This window comes from Myotis nattereri, assembly GCF_964212035.1.
Source record: "Myotis nattereri genome assembly, chromosome: 5".
NCBI lineage: Eukaryota > Metazoa > Chordata > Mammalia > Chiroptera > Vespertilionidae > Myotis > Myotis nattereri.
This window is the reverse complement of record NC_138080.1, coordinates 52308637-52331709: the sequence shown is the minus strand read 5'-3', so window position 1 is coordinate 52331709 and position 23073 is coordinate 52308637.

Below are 23073 nucleotides of genomic sequence, written 5' to 3'. Positions count from 1 at the left end.
AGTATAGAAAATTGAGGATTATGTAGAACAAGATAATGCAATATTCTTTCCATTCCTTTGTAATTTGATAATAATATTGTCACATTCTTTCTAAAAAGAAAATATGTAATATGCAAGACAGGGAAAAAATAGGTTTATAGTTATGAGTACACAAAACACAGTTTATTCTTGTATTAGTATTTACTAATTATTGTATTATTGTCCATATAAGCAACTGTAAACCCACTTTTGGCCCACCTTGTATACTCAAATGTAGGACAGCATTCTTTTTTGAATTGGGGAAGAATTTTGAAAGCAATGGACAAGAGAATGTAGAGAAGGTTTCTTTCAAATTATGAATCATTATTCTTAAAAATTGCACCCAAGAACCAGATGTTTTGGGGAGATAGGTACAGAGGAACATTAGTCACCACAGGTGGGAGTAAAGATTGGCACAGCCCTTCTGGAGAGCAACCTGGCAGTACTCAGTTAAAGGAAGGCATTCCACTCCTGAGTATGTGGCCCCAACCAAATTCTCATGTGTCCACATACAAGGATGTTCATTGCAGTGTTATTTGTGGTTGGAGAAAGGTGGAGGCAGTCACCAACCAGGAGACACGTGGTGGATGTACATCATGAAGTGTTATGCAGCCGGTAGAAGCAAGTGGTAAAGTATTAAACATGAAAGGCTGAGTGATCATTTATAAAGAACATTATGAGATCTACAACATTATACCACTCACTTAAATCAAAAGGCATGTATTGAGACTTACCTTATGAATTTTATAAGCACAACCAACAAGATTTGTATCACCCATTAGAATGGTTTCCTCATGTGGTACGGAAAAAAGAGAAGGGAATGGTTAGCTAACCAACTAACCAACTAACTAACCAACCAATCAGTCTGAGAGAGCAGCCTTCCTTGTTACCAGAGTAGATAATGTGCCATGAACTAAGGAATGTGATGAACTCATCTTTCTAAGTTTCTCTAGAAAAGGAAGGAAGGAAAGAAGGCAGAGTGAGTTGGGTGGGTTAGGAGGGTGGAAAGGAAGAAAGGGATGCAAGACCACTCTATAACCTCCTTCCCCTTCCCTGTCCTAGAATGGAAGCTCCCTCCTCATTCCACCCCAGGTGCAGAACAGGGAGAAGAGGACAGCCAAAACTCACCAGCCACTGCTGAGAGGCTAAGATTCACAAGACAGAATGGAAGCTTGGGATTTAGTAACCACCTGACCCCTAGTCAGGGTGACTGATCACAAGTCTCTGGGTCCTGGTACTCTCCAAGCATTAGCTCAACAAGAGCCAGGCCACCCCAACTACTAGGAGTCTCTCTAAGCAGTTTGAGGGGCATCTCTGTGAGGTAGGAGGGTCTCTCAAGTCAAGTGTCATGTGGAACTCACCCTCAGCCAGGAGAGGGACAGACCAGACAACTCCTTACAGAGCAGCATCTATCTCACCAGCGTAAGTCCTACCTTGAGGTCATATTACTTGACATTTTTATAGGAAATCCTAGAATCACTGATATGAGAAGGGTGCTTAGTAGCCACTTCTGATATTTTCTAGCTGAAGGTCAAATAAACCCCAAAGCTGCAACTTCTGGTGCCCCTATAGCACTTCCTAGATCTGAATCTGAATATTCTCACTACGGAAGTCAGTGTTGAGGGTGTGGTGGAGCTGAGGTGCCAATCTGAAGAGAGTGATCAATGGGAAAAGGAAAATGACTAAGCTTCCAAGATTCTGTTTTGAGATAGTTATTTTTATCATGTTAAAAAGGTCAGAGACTAAAAATACTTGACATATCAGCACATTCAATCTTAAATTGATTATTTTTCAAAGTTTTCCATACGACATCGAGAATGAATTAAATTTCCATCCCTAAAAACATATGACAGAAGAAATTCATACCTTACGTATTGTATAATGAAAAAGAACATCAGTATGGCATTTTTTTTCTGCAGGAAAAAAAAAGAAGCTTGCTTGAGATCTTTGAATTCAAACATCTTTTTGGCAGCTCATTTTCATAATTGGGAAAGTTATTTGTTACCTTTGCCCTTTGTCCCACAAAGCTTTCTGTTCTTCCTCTTCCATATGAGTGCAACAGTTAGCTCCTAAAATAGTTAAAACACATTTTATCCTACCTGTTTTACTCTCCAATTTATGGACTCATTTCTTCCTCTCATAGTAAGCTTAATAAAACATTTGTTTTTAATAAGAAAAATAGTTGTTTAAGTAAGTTTTTTTTTTTGTTTTCTTTTTTTTTTTTGCTAAACCTTGCAAGTTCATTTGGCATTTGCTTCTAGTGGTGTCCATTTATTTATTATTGTCCCAGATTAATAGCCTTTTAATTAGCAGTTATTAATATAAAATGCAACATTTATCCTCTCATCCAAGAAAAGAGAAAGAAAAACTCCTATATTTTATTTGTATTTCTTGGCCCTCTGCCATTTGGTAGCTAAGCAAAAAATAAATGTATATGTTACGGTAAACACCCATTTGTTACATTACATTCTGGAGTGTACCATCTGTATTTGTCTGTGTACTCAAGAAAATTATATAATGTTCACCTGGGTAGCAATTTGTGTTCTGGCAAATCTTTATTTGCTCTCAGGGGAACCTATTTAATATAATTACACTTAATTGATATTTGTGGTGGTGGATTAAGGAAAAAGGAACCGTCATTTAATATGCTTCAGGATTTTATGGGTCTTGTATTTCTTGGCTTGGTTTTCAAAAATACATGTAACCACATTTTTTAAAGCAAGGTACTTAGATAAATTCAGTCCTCTATTAAAAGAGTGTACCAAAAGGGTAGAGTTTAAAACTATCTAATGACCTTCTGCTAAAACAATGAAGAAAGAATTAAATCTTTCTCCTCCAAAATATTATCTTTTATAATTGTGTTGTCTAAAGGTTTAAATGATTAAAAATAGGTTGCCCACGATTTAGCTGACTCTTTGGCACACATCCAACCCCATAGAAACAAGAACAGTTGGCTGCAGGAAGAGTTTGCACACCGACTTTTTCTGCCTTCCTCGAATTCTCAGCTGTGAATTTGGTTTTCTTCTTATGTCAAATACAATAGAACTTTCCTTTCTTTACTGCTTGTCAATGTGCAGCAGTTGATGTATTTAACTGATGACTTTAGGCAACAGTCAGGGCTGCTATATATGTCAAACTCAGCAAACAATAACTTATGCTTTTATTACCATTTTGTTCATACACATATTTGTTGATTTTAACTCCTTTTTAAATATAAGCACTCCTACTGAGCAACACGGCCACCAGTTAAACAATTTACTCATGTATAAAAATGTAATTGAGGCCAGTTAATGTTGACATATGCTAGCTGTCCCTGACTTGAAGTCGATACACTCAGAGCAGAAGACAGAATCAGGTTAGGTCAGCAGTTGGAAAGATTAGCATAGTTATGTCTGAGCATATTAATTTTACTTGTAATGGGAGAAATAATGATTAAATAAGGCTCCATGAGACATAAATGTGTATTTTTTTCTGACTTTCAAGGGAAAAAATGTGATATATAAATGACATGGTCACATATAAATGACAAGGTTGTAAGGAAAGGCAGGATACTTCACATAGAGTGAACACATACATTTTCCTAGACCTGTTTTTCCATGAGAAGACAGCTCATTATCAGGCCTATTTTCCCCAAAGAAACATCCAACTGATCTCTCTTTTTGTTTTTCCCTCTGTACCCACAAAAATGCATAAGAGAGTAGGTCCCGTCTAACAACTCAAAGGCAATGATGGGAATCCATTCATCATTCTGGTCCTAAGAAACTATTTGGCAAAAAGTGAATGGAACAAGAGTTCACAAGCTGAGTATTTCCAAACTGGGTGGATAGGAGACACCACGGGCCTCCTGAGTATGGGAAGAGGGTCTGTGAGCAGGGGGCAGTGGGTTTCTGACTCTTGGCACTTCTGAACTTCTGGCTCCATCTTTATAGAAGGAGGGGACGGACAGAGGATCCCCAAAAGCTCTTCCAGCCTCTAAGTTTCATTGGATTCTTATTTCTCACCTCTTTAGTTATCATGTAAGCAGATCCATAGTTCTAAAATAGTTTATATATACTGTACTAATTATTAATTATCCTATCTCCAAGGGAAAACTAGAACATTTGCTTATTAGCTTTTATTCTCAAGGGACAGCCAAAATTTCCCAATCGGAGGTCCATAAAGTGTGCACATCATTAAGTACTAAATTACCCAACCCTTCATCACCACCCACCCCCTATCCTCCCAGGTGAAAAATTGAGGCCCGGAGAGTCAAGTGACCTGCTCAAAGCCTCACCATATCAGGAACTAGAGCCAGGGGTGGGCAAACTTTTTGACTCGAGGGTCACAATGGGTTCTTAAACTGGACCGGAGGGCCAGAACAAAAGCATGGATGGAGTGTTCATGTGAAATAATATAAATTCAAAGTAAACATCATTACATAAAAGGGTACGGTCTTTTTTTCTTTTTAGTTTTATTCATTTCAAATGGTCGGATCCTGCCCGCAGGCTGTAGTTTGCCCACGGCTGACTAGACCCTCTGTCCCAGGCAAGAGGCTTTCTGCCAACCAGCTGCGCTGTAATAACTCAATTACTCAATATTGGACACTTTCACTTGGCAAACAAGTAATCCTAAAAGCAGAATAATAAATTGACTCCTGACATTGTTTTTGAGTTGTTGGATGTTTCAAGCTCCTTTGATCATTTTTGTGGGTTGAAAGAGGGAGCGAGGAGGGAGAGGAGACAGAGAGACACAAAGAGATTTGTTTCCATGGAGAAGACTGCACTTCTTTGGGTAGAAAGAACCCTGTCTTTAGGAGATGGGAATATATCCTGTTGCCTATCCCCCTATTTTCTAGGGCTAGTTCCTTTTCTAAGAAATCAAGGACCAAGAGATGAGGGTGATGCCAAACTCTTACTTAAAATCCCCAGGTGGGATGACTTGTTGCCACAACTTTAGTGTGAGGTGAGTTCCAGTATAACATTCCTGGGCTGCCATGTCATTTGCATTAAACCATCAGCTTGTTGGCTTGAGATGACAGCACATGACACATCCAAGTAATTCGTGTGTCAAGTCTATTCAGAGAAAGAGCAGGAGCAAAGTGCCGGAAAACAAGTCTGAGAGTGACGGACCTCTTTCTGACACAGAAGAGAACATTTTCTCCCTGGTTTTAATTTAAGGCTCGGAAACTGTGGCTCTTCAGTCTGAGACCTGACACATTTCCAGGCCTGAAACTATCCTGTTTACCTTAAAAAAGGATGTGAGGTGAGGGTGACAAGAATGTACTCAATCAGAGGTATCAAAAGCCAAAGGGCTCATAGGCAAGAGAGAAAAATCTCCTGAATTTGACAAAATGCAGTTTTGGATGAAGGCTGTCCTTTCTCTGACCTGACCATGGATTAGCCCACCCCCACTAACCTGCCCTGGGAACTGGGATCACCTGACTATAAGTATTAAAAGGGCACAGAGGGCAATAGAAACAATGCTAGGATGATTTTGAGGATCACTGAAACATCTTTTTCTAGTTGAGAAAATTGGACAGACCCTGACAGTCCACCCACCCAAAATGGAAATCACCATATCATGCTGAGCAGGGAGAATTTTTGGTGGGCTGGGTGTGTTTAGGTGGAAAATGTGGGGTTTGAGATCTCTCTTGTGCCTTCTATGGATCCTGAGGTCCTGGAGGGGTTAGAGATTCTCTTCTGAGCTTCAGGTTCCTCATCTAGAAAATGAGGATCAAAAGCCTACTGCCTCACAGAGCTGTTGTGAAAGTGATAATAATTATCTAGTGAGTGTTTCCCTGAGTCAGGCACTGAGCTATGCAGTTTAGTATCCAACTTGATGCTCAAAATAGTCTCAGGAAGAGAGAACCAAGATGGCGGCATAGGTTAACGCAGGAGTTTGCTGCCTTGAACAACTACTTCAAAAGTGAAACCAAAAAACGGAAGGGACATCACCCAGAACCACAGGAACGCTGGCTGAGTGGAAGTCCTACAACTAGGAGGAAAGAGAAACGCATACGGACACTCAGAGGAGGCGCAGTGCTGAAGTCAAATTCTGAGGTGCGGAGCGGGCTGGCGGCGGAGGGCGCGGTTGGCGTTTTCAATCGGGAGGGAGTGGCAGACTCTGAGCTCCAGATACAGGCGAGTCTTTAGGGACCCAGACTCAAACGGGAGAAGCAGGACTGCCTGGCTTCGGTCAGAGCGAGTGCAGCTTTCTCTCCGAGCTTTGCAGCGGGTGCTGGGACTCAGAGAGGCAGAGCCCCTGGGGACAGGACGGAGAGCCGCCATTACTGCTCTCTCCGGCCCACCCTGTTGATCCTCTGCGACCGGCCCCGCCCAAGCCCTGCACAGAGGCATTTGCCGGATAGCCTCAGGCAAAGGCTAGATTAGCACCTCCCTAGAGGACAGAAGTTCTCTCACTGCTGACACAGCTGATTCTCATAGCCAGTTGGCCTGGAGGTCAAACCCTCCCTGGAATTAGCTACAACAATCAAGATTTAATTATAAGACTTCGAACAAAGACCACTAGGGGGTGCACCAAGAAAGCATAACAAAATGCGGAGACAAAGAAACAGGACAAAATTGTCAATGGAAGATATAGAGTTCAGAACCACACTTTTAAGGTCTCTCAAGAACTGTTTAGAAGCCGCAGATAAACTTAATGAGATCTACAAGAAAACTAATGAGACCCTCGATCTTATATTGGGGAACCAACTAGAAATTAAGCATACACTGACTGAAATAAAGAATAATTTACAGACTCCCGACAGCAGACCAGAGGAGCGCAAGAATCAAGTCAATGATTTGAAATGCGAGGAAGCAAAAAACACCCAACCGGAAAAGCAAAATGAAAAAAGAATCCAAAAATGCGAGGATAGTATAAGGAGCCTCTGGGACAGCTTCAAGCGTACCAACATCAGAATTATAGGGGTGCCAGAAGATGAGAGAGAGCAAGATATTGAAAACCTATTTGAAGAAATAATGACAGAAAACTTCCCCCACCTGGTGAAAGAAATGGACTTACAGGTCCAAGAAGCGCGGAGAACCCCAAACAAAAGGAATCCAAAGAGGACCACACCAAGACACATCATAATTAAAATGCCAAGAGCAAAAAACAAAGAGAGAATCCTAAAAGCAGCAAGAGAAAGAAACTCAGTTACCTACAAGGGAATACCCATACGACTGTCAGCTGATTTCTCAACAGAAACTTTGCAGGCCAGAAGGGAGTGGCAAGAAATATTCAAAGTGATGAATACCAAGAACCTACAACCAAGATTACTTTATCCAGCAAAGCTATCATTCAGAATTGAAGGTCAGATAAAGAGCTTCACAGATAAGGAAAAGCTAAAGGAGTTCATCACCACCAAACCAGGATTATATGAAATGCTGAAAGGTATCCTTTAAGAAGAGGAAGAGGAAGACAAAGGTAAAGATACAAATTATGAACAACAAATATGCATCTATCAACAAATGAATCTAAGAATCAAGTGAATAAATAATCTGATGAACAGAATGAACTGTTGATTATAATAGAATCAGGGACATAGAAAGGGAATGGACTGACTATTCTTGGGGGGGAAAGGGGTGTGGGAGATGTGGGAAGAGACTGGACAAAAATCGTGTACCTATGGATGAGGACAGTGGGTGGGGAGTGAGGGCAGAGGGTGGGGGGGGGGAACTGGGAGGAGGGGAGTTATGGGGGGGAAAAAAAGAAGAACAAATGTAATAATCTGAACAATAAAGATTTAATTAAAAAAAATAGTCTCAGGAAGCAGGTACTATTAACCTTATAGCAGAGATGTGTAAACTGAGGCTGAGAGAAGTTGCCCAAGGTCACTCGGCTATGAAGTGACAGGTTAGGATTTGGGCCCAAGTTTGTCGGATGCCATGGCTGTTGCTCTTAACCACTATTCTCTTTGTAAAAAAATTATTTGTACAGTGGCGGCCATTTTACAGCAGTTAGTGATTCTTGTAATGAAATCACTTTATGGTCATCTTGTGGGGTACCTTCAGTCACTCAGTGTCCTTAGGCTATGAGCACCATTTATTTGGCAGCCAGCAAGCTTTGATAACAATGACCATCATATATGGAAAGCCTGTGCCGTGCTGGGCCCGGTTCTAAGCATTTGAGATGTTTTGACTCATTTAATCCCCACAACCACTTTATGAAGTAGGTGCTATTATTATACCCATTTCATGGATGAGGAAACTAGGATACTGAGATCTTTAGTAACTTGCCCAAAGTCCCATTGCTAATAAGTGGGAGAGCTGGAATTAAGCTTTGGTTTTGCAGAACCAAAGTGTATGACATCTCATGTGAATCATGGTTCTAAGCATTGGCCGAGTGAATTCATAAAATGAGTTCTCCTTACCTGTCTGGGGAGCCAGAGTGATTGTTGATGCTACAGGATTGACAGGCGAGAGCTCTGCTGTGTAGATTTGTCAGGAGCATATGGCCATAGAAACTATCATTTTCCCTCTGACAGTCTCCTGAGTATTAATCCAGGGGTCCTTACAGAAAATCCCAGTCACTGTTTGCCCCAGGCAGCCCTGAACTGTTAACACTCCTAACTGTTCAGGACTCTATTCCCAGCTTGGTTCTTGTCTTTATTGCTGGAAACTTGGGAATATGAGGGGAAAGACAGAAGGGAGTCTGTGAGAAGGTAAACCCAGTACATGTGACCAATGGTTGGTTTCTACCAACCAGCTTTCTAGCGAATCCCTGCTACGATCTTCATAATGCCCTTGCAATTTCCCTGCGATGCACAAGGTAGAGGTCTCCACTCTAGGAGGGCAGAAAACAATATTGCATTTTAAAAGTCAGTGTTCTTAATTATAAACAAGAGCATTTTAAACTACCTTATGCCCAGCAGGAGCTTATCAGAGGGCTATTGAGTAGTTCACAGCATGGGAGTAAGGCCAGAGAAAAGGGCTCAGAAATGGCAGCGGAAGCAAGGGGACGCACAGAGCAATGGCCTGTCAGGTGCCGCAGCCACTGCTGGTGAACCCTGGGCCCCACCCTCTGGCCAGGCTGGACCCTGCTGCACCTGCAATAACCCAACTGGCCCATTTTGAGACCCTCTGTCTGCATGGAGGTTGCCAGAGGTTAGGAAAAGCTCAGACTCATCAGTTCCTGATGCGGAGGTTGGGCAGTCAAGGTGTGACAATGGTCTCTCCCAGCTTCTGACCCATTCACCAGGAACCTCACTGATCACATTTAATCCTGAGTAAGCCCTGCTGGATGGATATCTCCATGTGACAACTGTGGACACTGGAGTTAGAGATTGTCAGTAATGTAACCCATTTCACACAATTCCTAGTGTCAGCATCACCTTTAGCAAGTCAAGTCTTAAGTGGAGAAGCAGGGCTTAGGCAGGAGGAGTGGCATTTTGATGGACAGATTGCCTGGATGCGACCTCACCTCTTCCCTGGGTGGAATGAAGAAGCTAATGATCCCCTATAAAGTGCTCCAGCATCTTTGACATTCTGGCAGGAGCAGGGCCTGAGGTGTCTGAAGGGGAAGGCAGTTAAAATGAAGTGTAGTCTATAAAATGCACCATTTATTTCTATATATTCATTTGCATCTGGTATGCATGGAGCTGTTAAATATACTCCCAAAGAACAGAAACATTATCCATTTCCATAATTTTTGAATTATAGAAATATTTAGTAAAACTGAAAATACAGCAAGCTTTTATAGGCCGTTAGAGTGATTGAAAGGCCCTGACAGCTCCTCATAGTTCACAGTCATGAGAAACAGATGTGCAGATCTTAAGGGAGCAAAGATGTGAGAACGTCCTGGGGACCAGAGGGAGATGCTTTCTGTGAGATTTCAGAAGGCTCTGAGACTGAGAAAGAACCACAGATGCAGACTTCCAGCCTAAGCCGAATCACCACCAGGCCCCGGTGTGGTGTAAGCGGCACTGACAACAATTCTAGACCATCAAAACCCCAGACGTGGCCATTCGATGGGCTAGCAAACATTTTCCCAGAGCAGGACCCGGGTGGGGAGGTTTCCAGGATTCACGTTTCAGGAATGTGTCTATTTTTTCAGCAAGCTTTCTGTACTGTGTCACATTTGTGAAAAGAAACACGTTTTCCTCATTTGTTTTCTTTGTGAAAAGAAAGGCAAAAAGAGAAAGAGACCACATGGTCTAGTCAGAAGCCAGAAGCTATGTTTGAGAACTGGTCTCACAAGTGCTGTGTTGCTCTTGGGCACATGGTACTTAATTCTTCAGAATCTCAGATCCTTGCCTACCTCACAGGATTAAGTTAGAGAAATTAAAAAATGTCCCATGTAACCTAAAGCAATGCATTAGGCCCCCCCCCCCCCCATCTAAGGGGAATACATTCCAAGACCCTAGCGCAGTGATGGCGAACCTTTTGAGCTCGGCGTGTCAGCATTTTGAAAAACCCTAACTTAACTCTAGTGCCATGTCACATATAGAAATTTTTTGATATTTGCAACCGTAGTGAAACAAAGACTTATATTTTTGATATTTATTTTATATATTTAAATGCCATTTAACAAAGAAAAATCAACCAAAAAAATGAGTTCACGTGTCACCTCTGACACGCGTGTCATAGGTTCGCCATCACTGCCCTAGCGGATGCCTGAAACTGTGGATAGTAACAAACCCTATATTTACTACATTTTTCCTATACGTACTTACCTTTTCACTCACAGGAAGCACTTTACGGCTTCTCTTGGGTATATCTGAATTGCCAGCATCGCTACTCTTGTGCTTTGGGGCTATTATTAAGTAAAATGAGGGTTACTTGAACATAAGCATGGCGATATTGCAACAGTCAATCTGATAACCGAGACAGTACTAAGTGTCTAAGGGCGGGGAGTGTCTACAGCAGCGTGGAGACACTAGATAAAGGGATGATTCATATCTCGGGTAGGATGGAATGGGACAATGAGAGATTTCATCACACTAATCAGAGCTGCACGCAATATGAATTGTTTATTTCTGGAATTTTCCATTTAATATTTTTTGACCATGGTAACTAAAACCACAGAAAGTGAAACCTCAGATAAAGAGACACTACTGTATTCAATTGGGAGGTGTCAGTCATAAACAGAAATGTGCCCAGTCCCAACTTGGATATAATTTGGATCTCAGTTTCTTCAAAAATCCAAGTTAAGAACTCAAGAAACACACACACAGAACACACAGAAACCTCAAAATTCTAGGAAAATATGGCCATTTCTAGTAAAAACAATAGAACAGACATGAATCTGCTTTTACCCTCTCTTAAACCCCAATAAAATAACAGTAAAAAGATTTGTTAAAAGCATCAACACCCAAGGAAGGGAGGAACGGAGAGGAGACACCACAATAAAACTTAGGAGGCTGGAGAGCAATTGAATGAGTGGGAAAGGATTTAAAGAAACGTGAATGGTGATAGATAACAGGGCTACCCGGGAGTCCACAAAACTTCTGCTGCAGAGTCCGCCAGAGCCTTAGGAATTGACCGCACCTGGAACCCCTGGGAGTCTATTAAAACTCTTTTGACCCCTGAATCCCTTCTCCCACTCTACTCAGCCAGGAGACTGCCCTTCGCTTACAAAACCAAAGACTGGAGGCCCCCGGGGAGGGAAAATGGAGGGTGTCTGGCACAATGGAGGACGAAGTGTGTGTAAGTGTTCTGGATGGTGAGAACCCAGTCCTCATTCTCCCATGGGCAGGCTGGTGTTGACCACTCTGCAGTAGTTAAGAAAAGTGTTTCAGCAGGAGTCTAACCAGCCCACGATGTAAAACTTAAAAATACTGACTTGGGAGGTTCTATAATAAATGACCCAGCCAGTTTCATTTAACCAACATGTATTGAAGGCCTATTATGTGCAGACACTTTTCTAAGTCCAGAAGATTCCACAGAAAAGAAAGAAAGAAATCCTTACCCTCAAGGAGCCTACATTTGAGAGGAGTGAAGGAAACAATGAAAAATGTAAATGAGAAAAATGTGTATTGTACGGTAGATGGTTATAGTTACCGTGGAGAAAAATAAATTACAGAAAGGGACAGCACATGTCTGGAGAGGAGAGAAGCTGAACCTATAAATACAGTGGTCAGAAGAGGGTTTGTTGAGAAGTGGGTCTTTGAGGGAAGGCCTGGATGAGCTGAAGCAGTGGGTCTGGAAACTCACTAGGGTAAGGGCTGCCTGGCAGAGGAAATAGCCACAGTGACAGCTCTGGTGTCTGGCATGATACTAGAAGGGCCAGAGGCTGGGTGGCAGGAGAGGAGTGAGTTCAAGGTCAAGAGGTCAAGATGGCTAAGGGACTTTGGTAGACTGCATAATGACTCTCAAAGATGTTCACATCCTAATCCCCAGAAATTGTATGTCACCTTACATGGCAAAAAGGACTTTTAAATTGAAGACCTTAAGATGGAGAGATTACCCTTCATTACCCAAGTGGACCACAAGGGTTTTCTTAAGTGACAGAGGGAGGCAGGAGAGTCAGCGTCAGGGAAGGAGATGTGGACACGGAAGCCCAGATGGCAAAAGGAATGATGTCAGGAAGGGTGCAAGAGCCAAGGAATGCAGGCGGCTTCCAGAAACTGGAAAGGCGAGGAATCAGATTCTCCCTTGGAGCCCCCAGAAGGAATGCGGCCCTGCTGACACCTTGATTTTATGAATTCTAGCCTCCAGAACTATAAAACAATAAAAGTGTGTTGTTTTAAGCCACCAAGTTTGTGGTAATTTGTTACAGAAGCCGTAGGAAGCTAGTGGAGGAGGAGAGGGAGCCGACCCAGCATAGTCTTCTATTTCATTAAGCAGCAACTGTGCAAAGGAAGTTGGCCTGATTTTTTAATGCAAGTAGAAAAAAATGCCCACTTTCTGAAGTGTTATTTATTGCCTTGAATATAACTGTAAAATATTATTTACCATAAAGCCATTAAACCTCTTAAGTAATGCTTTCCCATATTTTTACTTTAATGCCTAAGAATCTGCTCTCCCCATGAGCATTAGCCAGGTATGACTGGTTAACTTAAATACATATTAACCTGGATTTATCATTCTGATGTTTTCCCTTCTGCACCCATATCCTGGAACTGACCAGGATGATATGTGTTTCTATCTGAGGATCTGAGGGATCGCTATAGTACTGAGCAGAGCTCACTGAAGCCCGGGGCTGTAGACACTCACCATAGATGTAATACCTGGGGTCGGGAGGAAAGGTGGCTGGGGGAAGGGGAAGCTGCAAAGGCTTCTGGGGATGCCAGCAGAGAGAGGAGATTCTGCAGACTGAGTGGAGAGAAATCTGTGGGTCTTCTCCTTGGAAATACCCCCAGAGCAAGCAAGACCTTTGAGGAGAGTGATTTATAAGAAATAAAAAATCAGTGTGCCTTTCCTTTTACAACCAGACCAACATCGCTGGCCTTGCTGTATAGGACAAACAGGAAACAAATGAACAGCTTTTGTGTTTTTGGCCCCTTGATGGAGATGAAATGAGATTGTCTCTGACTTGATAGGAGATGGAGGCCAGTGCTTTGAGCTGAAGCGGGTGGCTGTCCTGGAGGCGGGGGAGGAGTGTCTTCCTAGGACTGAGAAGGGCATGCACGGGGTGCAGTGTCTGTGGGCAGGGCTTTGGAGCAATAGGATGCCCGGAGAGATGGACACAAAATGCCTTTAGAGAATGCGGAGGGTGACTGGGACCCTCTTTGATCCATGAACAGACTCGGGGAGGAACATCTCAGAAGTTGCCTGAAGCAGCTTGCCAGACAGACAGAGGAGGACTAGGCCTCATCAGCTGCCTCCTGGAGGGATGGCAAGGGGATAAGGTCCATGCTTCTTGCTTCTTTTCCAGGCTCCACGTAAGCCCTGGGAATCACATACCCATTCTAGGGAGGGACATTTTAGCAATCTGCTACAACTCTGTCTCTTTCAGTAGAGGCCACATGGAGCTGACTTTGCTTCCAGGCACTTGTGACATGGCTTAATGAGAGCAATGCTGGGATGCTTAGTCCCATCCTTGGCTTGGCCACCAACTAGCTGGGTGACATTGCTTAGGTCCTTAACCTCACAGTAAGGAGACTGAGACATAAGCTTTTATAACTGCAAATTCTTGAGCCGAGTAGAAGACTTCTGCTGTATTCCATCTCTCCTAACCAACCCCAACCTAAAGCAAAACCAAGTCAAACCATGAAATGGCCCCACAAACTAAAAAGGGGTAAGATACATTACTGTTTAAATTGCACTATTATCTGAGAGGTGTCACTAAACTACAGGAGAAAAACTATCATATGTGGGTAGTTTAGAAAAAATAAGGACCTATCAAATCAAGTTGTCACCAAGTCTCATAAAGCCCAGGGAATTTTATTGCTCCCAGTGCTCCATATGTATCTAAAATGGCTGTGAAGATGGAGTGAGCTATTTTAAAGGACTCTCCCAGGGCCCTGGACCCATGAGGCTCAGTTGGTTGGAGCATCGGTCAGGGCACATACTTAGGTTGTGGATGTGATCTCCTGTTGGGGCGCTGGTGGGAAGCAACTGATTGATGTTTCTCTCTCTCTCTCTCTCTCTCTCTCTCTCTCTCTCTCTCTCTCTCTCTCTTCCTCTCTCTCAAATCAATTTTAAGAGACAAAAAGCATGTTCTCTGGTGAGGATTATAAAATAAAGGACCCTCTCTGGAGTGAGGTATGGAAAAAAATCTTTCAAGTGGCAAAATCCAAATTTCATAGCTTGGAAAACAGTTGGCCTTGAGTGGAAAATGTGAGCTTTTTTGTAGAGCCTCTGCTTTTGGCTTCTAGAATTACATCGCTGTCAGACCTGTCAGTCATTGCTCCAAATGCCTGGAGACAGTGGTTTCACACAGCCCATTGAAGCCTGGTGCTGGGGGTGTGAGCAAACCTGTGGTGTTCCAATGTTGCTGCCAGTAGATTTGGAGGCTGTAATAAGATTCCGGATATCTAGAACTGTGTGGGTATGACAGGAAACAAAGTGAAGAAATATACCTTTGAATTTGCTTTCACCAAAGGTTGATGCTGAAACCATGTATGTGATGGGATCTGAACTGCTCTTTCCCAAACATCCTTTAAAACTCTAACAAGGAGTGAAGCAAGGCCACCATCACCTGCGCCAACACGGGCTGATGTCTGCCTCGTGTTGCAGGGACCTGGGACTACCTGGTTCCTTTTCTTTGGATCCTACTCTGCACTCCCTTCCTAGTCTTGCTGCCCACAGGCGGCTGAGACCTGGTCAATCCCTACAGCTGTGCATTCCCATGTCCCAGGCGGGGTTTTGATCGTATCTGGTGAAAGTCTTGCCAGGACTCAAGACCTTTACGTTTCCGTGATGCTAATAGTTAGTGTGCTGCTCTCTTGGTTCTGGATGTTGACAGCCTGGGGGAATGCACAAACAAGAAAAGCCTCATTGCTCCAAGACTTTGGAAGAGGGCATTTTTCTTTCTTTTTCCTTTTTAAAAAAATGTTTTTATTGATTTCAGAGAGGAAGGGAGAGGGAGAGATAGAAGCATCAATGATGAGAGGGAAGCATTGACCGGCTGCCTTCTTCATGTCCCCAACTGGGGACTGAGCCTGCAACCGGGGCATGTGCCCTGACCAGGAATTGAGCGACCTCTTGGTTCACAGGTTGACACTCAATCACTGAGCCATGCCAGCTGGGCTAAAGTACATTTTGATCTCCATTTTACATATGAGAAAACTTGGATTTGGAAAGGCTGAGTGACTTTCCCCAGGTCCCATTACCTCCTAAACTAAGAACCCAGGCAGGGGAATAGCCTGGGTCCATTTGTAGGAAACACCTTGTCCTGGAGTGTCTCCAGCCCATTCCCATCACTCTACCTGCAAAAAGGAATGTGGAAATAAAAACCTTACTCTGTGAATAGGTAAATGCAGTTTAACCAAAATTAAACATAGTAAATAGAGCCCTACTCTGAGAATTCCTATTCAGATCAAGCCTATGAGACATTCAAAAAAGTTTGTTTTTCTCCTCTATTTCTAGAGAATGTCTTTTCCTGGGCAGACTTAAACTCATGTTTTGGCAAAAATGGCTTCATGGAATTGTTTTCTAAATAGAAGGAAGGCTTTTTTTTAATCGAATTTGGAAAGCACCTGCCTGATATCAATACTGATGGCAGAGATGAAGCGAAGCTTTCTTTTCTACTTTAAAGCTCTAATTCAGCGTTGCTGAAGCTACTAGTAGAGTTAAAATGAGCACCTTGGTAAAGCCTCTCGTGTTCAGGTGCTGTGCAGGTTCCTAAGTTGGTTGATCTCACCACTGCCTTAAACATGTATTAAGATTGGAAAGAGGAGGGATGTGCAGAATTAACCATTAGCTGGCAATGAACTTAAATGTTTGGGTTAACTTCATCACTTAAAGAGAATCTAGATTTAAGAAAGGACAACATCCCTGGGCTGAAATGAAGCCTTTGAGCCTATCATGGGCATTTCATAAGATGTTCTTAACATTCCCAACATTTCAAAAGGACAAAAGGCTACGTCGTGACAGTGAGAAGCACGGGGTAGGGTGCAGTGCGGACTCTTGGCCCTTGCTACTTGGGGCTCCAAATTAGCCCCTTCCTTCCTATGTCTTGTATTTCCCAACAAGGCAACCCAAGATGTAAAACTTTCCTCCATCTTCTCAACAGTCATCCTCACTGGTGTGCTTTGAAAAGATACTATCTACTCATAGATCGCACAGTAAATTCCTAGAAAAAATGCTGCATGCAAACCTCCGGTATTGTGCTCTTCACGCCCCCCCCCTTTCCTGGTCGCTGGGACAAGGCAACCCGTGTGGGCAACTTGGAGGAAGGGGTGCCTTTCTCTTCCCCCCCTTTCAGAGTCTAATTAAATAGCAACTACTCCACAGACAGGAGAGTCAGGCTGGTTATAACTTCATCTATTTAGCTATAAATAATCTTGCCCAGGTCCCAATTTCTTCATCTGCAAATCGGAACTAATATTTATGTTGTAGCCCAAAGGGGTTTAGGCAGGCCTGATGAGATCAGTTGTGTAGGGGGTTTGGCGCTTGTTGGATGGAAGGCATTATATAAATATGCCGTCATTTTCATTAGGATTATTTTCATCATAATTTTATGCTAAACACAGCTGTGGCAACATATGTTTTAAAGATTTAAATAAACATTCTTAAGTTTGTGAAACCCAATTCACTTTTGCCCAATTGGGCTAAATTTGCCATCATTTTGAAAATTCTGCAGGCAAGGCCTTCAATTCACAAAGCCTTTCCCTGTGGCAAAGAGCTTAGACACTGACAAGCATGACTTTCTTTTGTAAGCTGTTTAAAAACACAGCAAAATTGCCCAATCTGAGAGCTTGGAGGTGGGGTTTCCTCAGAGGAACGTGTGAGGGGAGAATCACGTACAATGGTAAAACCTGAGGCCATCTCAAAAACCACCTACTACCGACACAAAAGCTTGGCTGCGGGCCACATCCATCTTGGGCTACATTAGTAAGTGCTTGCTTCACCTTTCCCCAGGACTAAGTGTGTGGTGACTCAGCTGCAGAGTTTAAATGACCCGAAACATTGACTCTACTGTGCCCTTGGAGTGTGACATGGGACTACCCTTTAATAGGATTATACCAGCAAAAGATTCAAATCTTCTTTGACCTTTTCCCTAAAGATTGATTTTCTTCAAGGGCTTTGAGTGGCAGGACCACAGTCCCCGAGTTTCTTTTGCTGTGATACAGATAACTAACCAGATAAATTGATAAAATATGAAGACTGTATATTTAGGCTTTTTCCAATGTGCCTACAGCTGATTAAACTCAATATTGAGGGAGATTAATCGGGTCCAAAACCCTACCGTTGACTCCTTATTTATCTTGATACAAATTTATTCTCTTTCTCAATAGATGATATGAACCAGTGATTGCCTGCCTTGGTTTTGGAACATCCCAAGATATCTTGTTATCTCAGAGTTATAATTATCTTTGTTCCTGGGTTATGCATATATGCATACAAGTTCATTGGTGGAATGAATTTATTTTTAAGCAGACTTTTTAAAGCAAATCACACACACACACACACACACACACACACACACACATACACACACACAGAGTCTCGTAGGTGCTATGGGTTGAAGGTGCAGCCAGGATTTTCTAACTTATCAAATTTGCTAGATGAATGTGTGGGTGGTGGTTCTTAGAACTGCAACTTCTAAACCAGTTTGTGAGAGTAGCAGGAAATCAGTGAGCTTCTTTAATTAGAGCCCAAGTAATACACCATTGTGGGAATAAATTTATTTCCCTATTATTTCAGGAAAACTTCATTTAGAAATGGCTCCTAGCAACTCAAACAGGGCAGCTCTCCAAGGAGGTATTTGCCATACACAAGGCCCCAGTTAAACCAACAAAATGAAGAAGGAATTTCGCAGAGAAAACAAACAAACAAAAACAAAACAAAAAGCAGCCTCATAGCCTGCATTATAAAATATCATTCTCCACAAGGGATTTTTGGTTGACTCAAACCAGCCAGAAGGGAACTGTCTCTCTATGGGTATTCTTAATATGCAAAGTGGAGCATTAGCTAGCATTTATTGAGTGTTTAATATGCACTAAGCACGTGTTTTGAAGTATTAATTCATTCAAACCTCATAACTATTTTAGGAAGTTGATTCTGTAATTATCATCCCCATTTTACAGATGGGAAAACTGAAGCACAGAGAGGTGAAATCACTTGCCCAGGATCACATAAGCAAGAAGCAGGACCCTGAGGAGCTAGAGGAAATAAGAGAAAGAGGAGTAGGAGAAAGGGCAGGAAGCCCAGAAGTTTGAAGCCATGGGTTGGAAGTGGTGGTGACAAAAGGCTGTAGCTCATCCACCACATAGCCCTTTGAAGGAAGAAGAAACCAAATATTCACAGATAGGGAGGGGTGGGGGGATGAGTGGAGTGGGAGAAACCTGTGTCTTAAGAACCAATTCCATAGGCATTCTGACCCAAAGTACCCCAAACACTGAGAGAGCAGCTCTGCAAGGAGGTGTTTGCCACACACAAGTGTGTGGGACAAGATCAGTAAATGAGCCAAGATCCAATTCCCCACACCCAGGGCTACAGCTGCACCTGGGCTCTGGGCTGCCATGTCCCAACCCTGGGCTCTTGGGCATGCTTGTTCGTCTTGAGGACCTTCTGTTCGACATCTTCTGAAGTGTGCGTGGCAATACAGACATACTTCTTTATATTGCGCTTGTCTTCATTGCACTTCACAAGTGTTGGCATTTTATACAAAGTGAAGGCAAGACCCTCCACCAGTGAAAAGATTAAGACCCGCTTTATTGCGATACCCGCTTTATTATGGTGGTCTGGAACAGAGCCCACCGCATCTCCAAGGGATGCCTGCAGTGCTTACCTCACAGGGTCTTGAAGAAGATACTGTGTTTAGAATGCTATTAAACTGTAAACTGTAATTATTATCATGATCATGATTCCAGATCACCCATTCAGAGAGACAAATAGGATGAGCAAAGCATTGGGAGTTAGGAGATACTGTCTGCCATTAAATACTTGGAGTCCTTGGGAGGCTCCCTTAACCTCGGGCTTCAGTGTCCTGCTCTGCAAAATAAGGCAATGGTTTGCTGGTTCTCAGCTGAAATATTTGACACCCTGGTGTGGGCTCATCTAAGGAGTGATAGAATCATAGTTAGCTAGCTGGAAATCGTGCCAAATCCACAATTTATAGAAAATGTGGGTTTATCACACATTCCCCTTATGAATATCATCAGAAAAAAAGGGGAAAAAACTGCTGACGTGGATCATCCTCAAGGTTTCCTCTAGCTCTGAGTTTATTCATTTTGCTCAACATGTTCTACCAAAGACAATGTTGATGGGGAGAAAATATCATAGAATTACTTTAACCCTAGACAGTTCAATCTAAAACATTCAAGATTATACTGAATGGCACATTCATTTGGGGAAACAGATTATGTTGAATTCTGTTTTGGCTAGGCTTTGTATTTAGTTTTATTTGTTTTTGTTTGTTTTCGGGCAATGGTGAATTTCTGCTCATATTCAGTTTGTCATCAGTTCGGTCCTGCAGTTCTTTTTCCAATTTATAAATGTCTTGCCTGACTCTACCTAGCCCAGATACTGGTTTATTTGCCCTTTGCTGTGGGTAATTTGAGCTCTACCTAATCTTCATTATATTTTACAAATTTTTTTTACATAATTTATCAGCATCATTTTCAAGTGTACGACTGCTTTCCACAGTAACCTCAAATACTTCAGGCAAAGCCAAGGGAGAATTAAAATAATCAATATGTTAGAAGCAATATTTTAGAAATTCAAAAAATCCATTTCTGTTTTTGAGTGTAGGCCTAGCTGATGCTCAGGAAATTCAGGAAGCTTTAAATTCAAACACTTAAGATAGAATGCCTGCCATCCAAATTTAGCTAGGAGGATCTGGATCAAAACTCTGGACATGTTTCCTGTCTTTTTGGCCCCAGAAGAAGCGTCACAGGCACTGCTGTTCAGTGGGGACGATGGAACTGAGAACATGGCCTGTAGCTTCGCATTGTGATAGCGGGACAGCAAAAGCACAAAAAAACATGGATCCAGTTTGAGTCTCTGTGTAAAAACTAAGAACATGCTCACTTTAAACGTGTTTAAAATATTAAGAGTCCATGGAAGTCAAAACTGCAGAAGCTTATACAGTAATTTACAGGCAGTTATTTGAAATCTTCTGTACACTTCTGGCTGATCACCTGCCAACCCAACCCCAGCGTGGTTTCATCTCAACCCCACGCTGTTCCAGGCCGGAGCTCGGCAAACAGGCCCAGGGAACAGTTCCTTCAAAGCCAGCCAAAGAGTGTTTATGTTGTGTCCTTACCACAGAATTACACATTTTGATGAAATTCTGCCTTTGTTAAAATGCAATATAATTAAACATAAAATTTACAAGAGAGTATGTTTAGAAAAGTGTAACTTTGATTTGTGTGCCCTTTATTGTTCCCATGCTGGTCATAGCCCAAAGTAATTGACATGAACCATTGTACAGATGAGTTTCTTGGGAGACAGGAGTAATGTGTGCCTTGAATGCAAAAAGCATTGATGTAGGCCTCATCTGTTTTGATTTGTTGCTATTAATTTCTCTTCCATTTTTAAGTTACTGCCTGCTTCCTTGCACCCTTGTTTTTTGGATTTTTCAATATTCTAGTTTCTATATGGCCTCCCATTTCTTGCCCATCATGATAATATCTGCTCCTCTCTCTTCACTAATAGAGGTAAATGTGAGGGCCTAGCTTTTTAAATCTAAAATGAGAATATGGGTTTAAATATACTTGTAAAAATATTTAGAAATGCATTGTTTTGTACACATTATTTGACAAGGGTCATTAAAGTTCAGTCCTATGAATCTGGAAATCCAGGATAGACAACTTGAAATAAAGATGTCAAGCAAGAAGACAGAATAATGTCGGGAGAGGGAACTCAGTCATTTCCTCCTGTTATTTAAAATACCAGAAAACATCAGTCATTTAGGGTTCCAAGAGTTACATTATAGCCTGACTTATAGATGTGATTTGAATTATAGGTTTGTATGAATGAACACCAGAAGCTGCGATTTTAAATAACATTATAAATTTTAAGTTCTCCAAGTTTTTCAGACTTTATATCTGATAAGTATAGGCATCGCCTCATTTATGTTAATAACAACTCTCCTACTGGCCTGTCATAAGTAAGATATTTTAGAGAGTTCCTCTCCTGAATATCCCTGGGAATCCCACAGGTGGTAACAGAGTTTATCAATGAATTCTGGTGGTGATTGTTATCGGTGGAAGTGGGGTATCCCTTTCCCCACTGGGTGCTGGGGATGGGGTCCTTACGATATCTCGAGAAAAAGAATTTTCTGAGACTCGCAAGGAGGATGAGTGACTTATATGTGCATCCCTGGGTTTCCAAAGTCCCATGTCCCTGGAAGAAGTGCAGCTGGGGATTCAGTAGAGCTACTAGTAAAAGCAAAGCCAGTGTCCAGACTTTCCGCTCCATGTTGGAATTGGGTCTGGTTTAGCATCAGGCTGGTTGTAGTCCACTAGTCCATTGTGTAGGGTCCACATGGCTGTGGGCCATGTGGGTGACTGCAGGGGGGCCAAGAAAGTGCACCCCCTGCAACACGAGTCCCAAGAGAAATAAGAGAGCTAACTTCTTTGTTTAAGGCATTAAATATCTCAAATCTTCCCATGTTTGCAATGGCCATGCCTATTCTGGCCAATGACCTGTTCCCAGGTGTGACTGACAGAAAATACCTTCCCTGTTTCACTTACACTGTACTGGGTATACATCTATTCTCCCCGCCCCCGCCCCCCAAACACCCCCTCCCCAAACACCTCCTCCCTCACCACCCCCCCCCCCACCCGGTTTAGTCCCTTCCCCCAGGGATCTTCTGGGAACGGACTGGTGGCTTCCTGGGGAGTGTTAAACTGTAGCTTCCCGGCAAAACTGCACAAATGGCAAGCCTATACTAGTTGGCCTTCCTTTTGCTCCTTTCCTATTATTAATAACTAGGTTAATTACAACAGTAATTAGTGATCACCACTGTGAAGAACCCAAGCAGGATTCATCATCCCAGACCCCAGCATTTCCACAAAGGAGATGCTCAAGTCTGAATTTCTCCTTTCTATGTAGCCCTCTGGAAAATTATCCATGAGATAGAGAGGTAAGGAGTCAGGTAAGGTGCTTCTGGGAAGCCCCTCTCCCATGACTCAGTTTTTTCTGGGTTCCAGACCCTTCTGTTCCTTTGGTCTTAGAGGTGGTAATGGCTTCCCTTTATTGCTAATTCCGTGCCTCACCATTCCTTACAGTTCCCCTAACATTGCCCTCATCTTTGTAAAGTATTTCTTCATTAAACTCCCCATCTGTCTGAGTGTGTCCTCTAGCTCCTGCCTGTACTCAGACTGTATCTACCTATAGGGGTTGTAAGTTTCTAGAAGGCAGAGATCAAGTCTTGCTCATCTTTGACACTGTGGAGTACTGAACGCAAAGCCTGTGGAAAACTCTCCACGAATGGTGAAGGCAGGGAAGGAAGAAGGGTCGGAGTGGGTGAAGAGAGAAGAGCCAGGAAAGGAGAAAGGAAGAAAGGGAAGATAAATGGAAA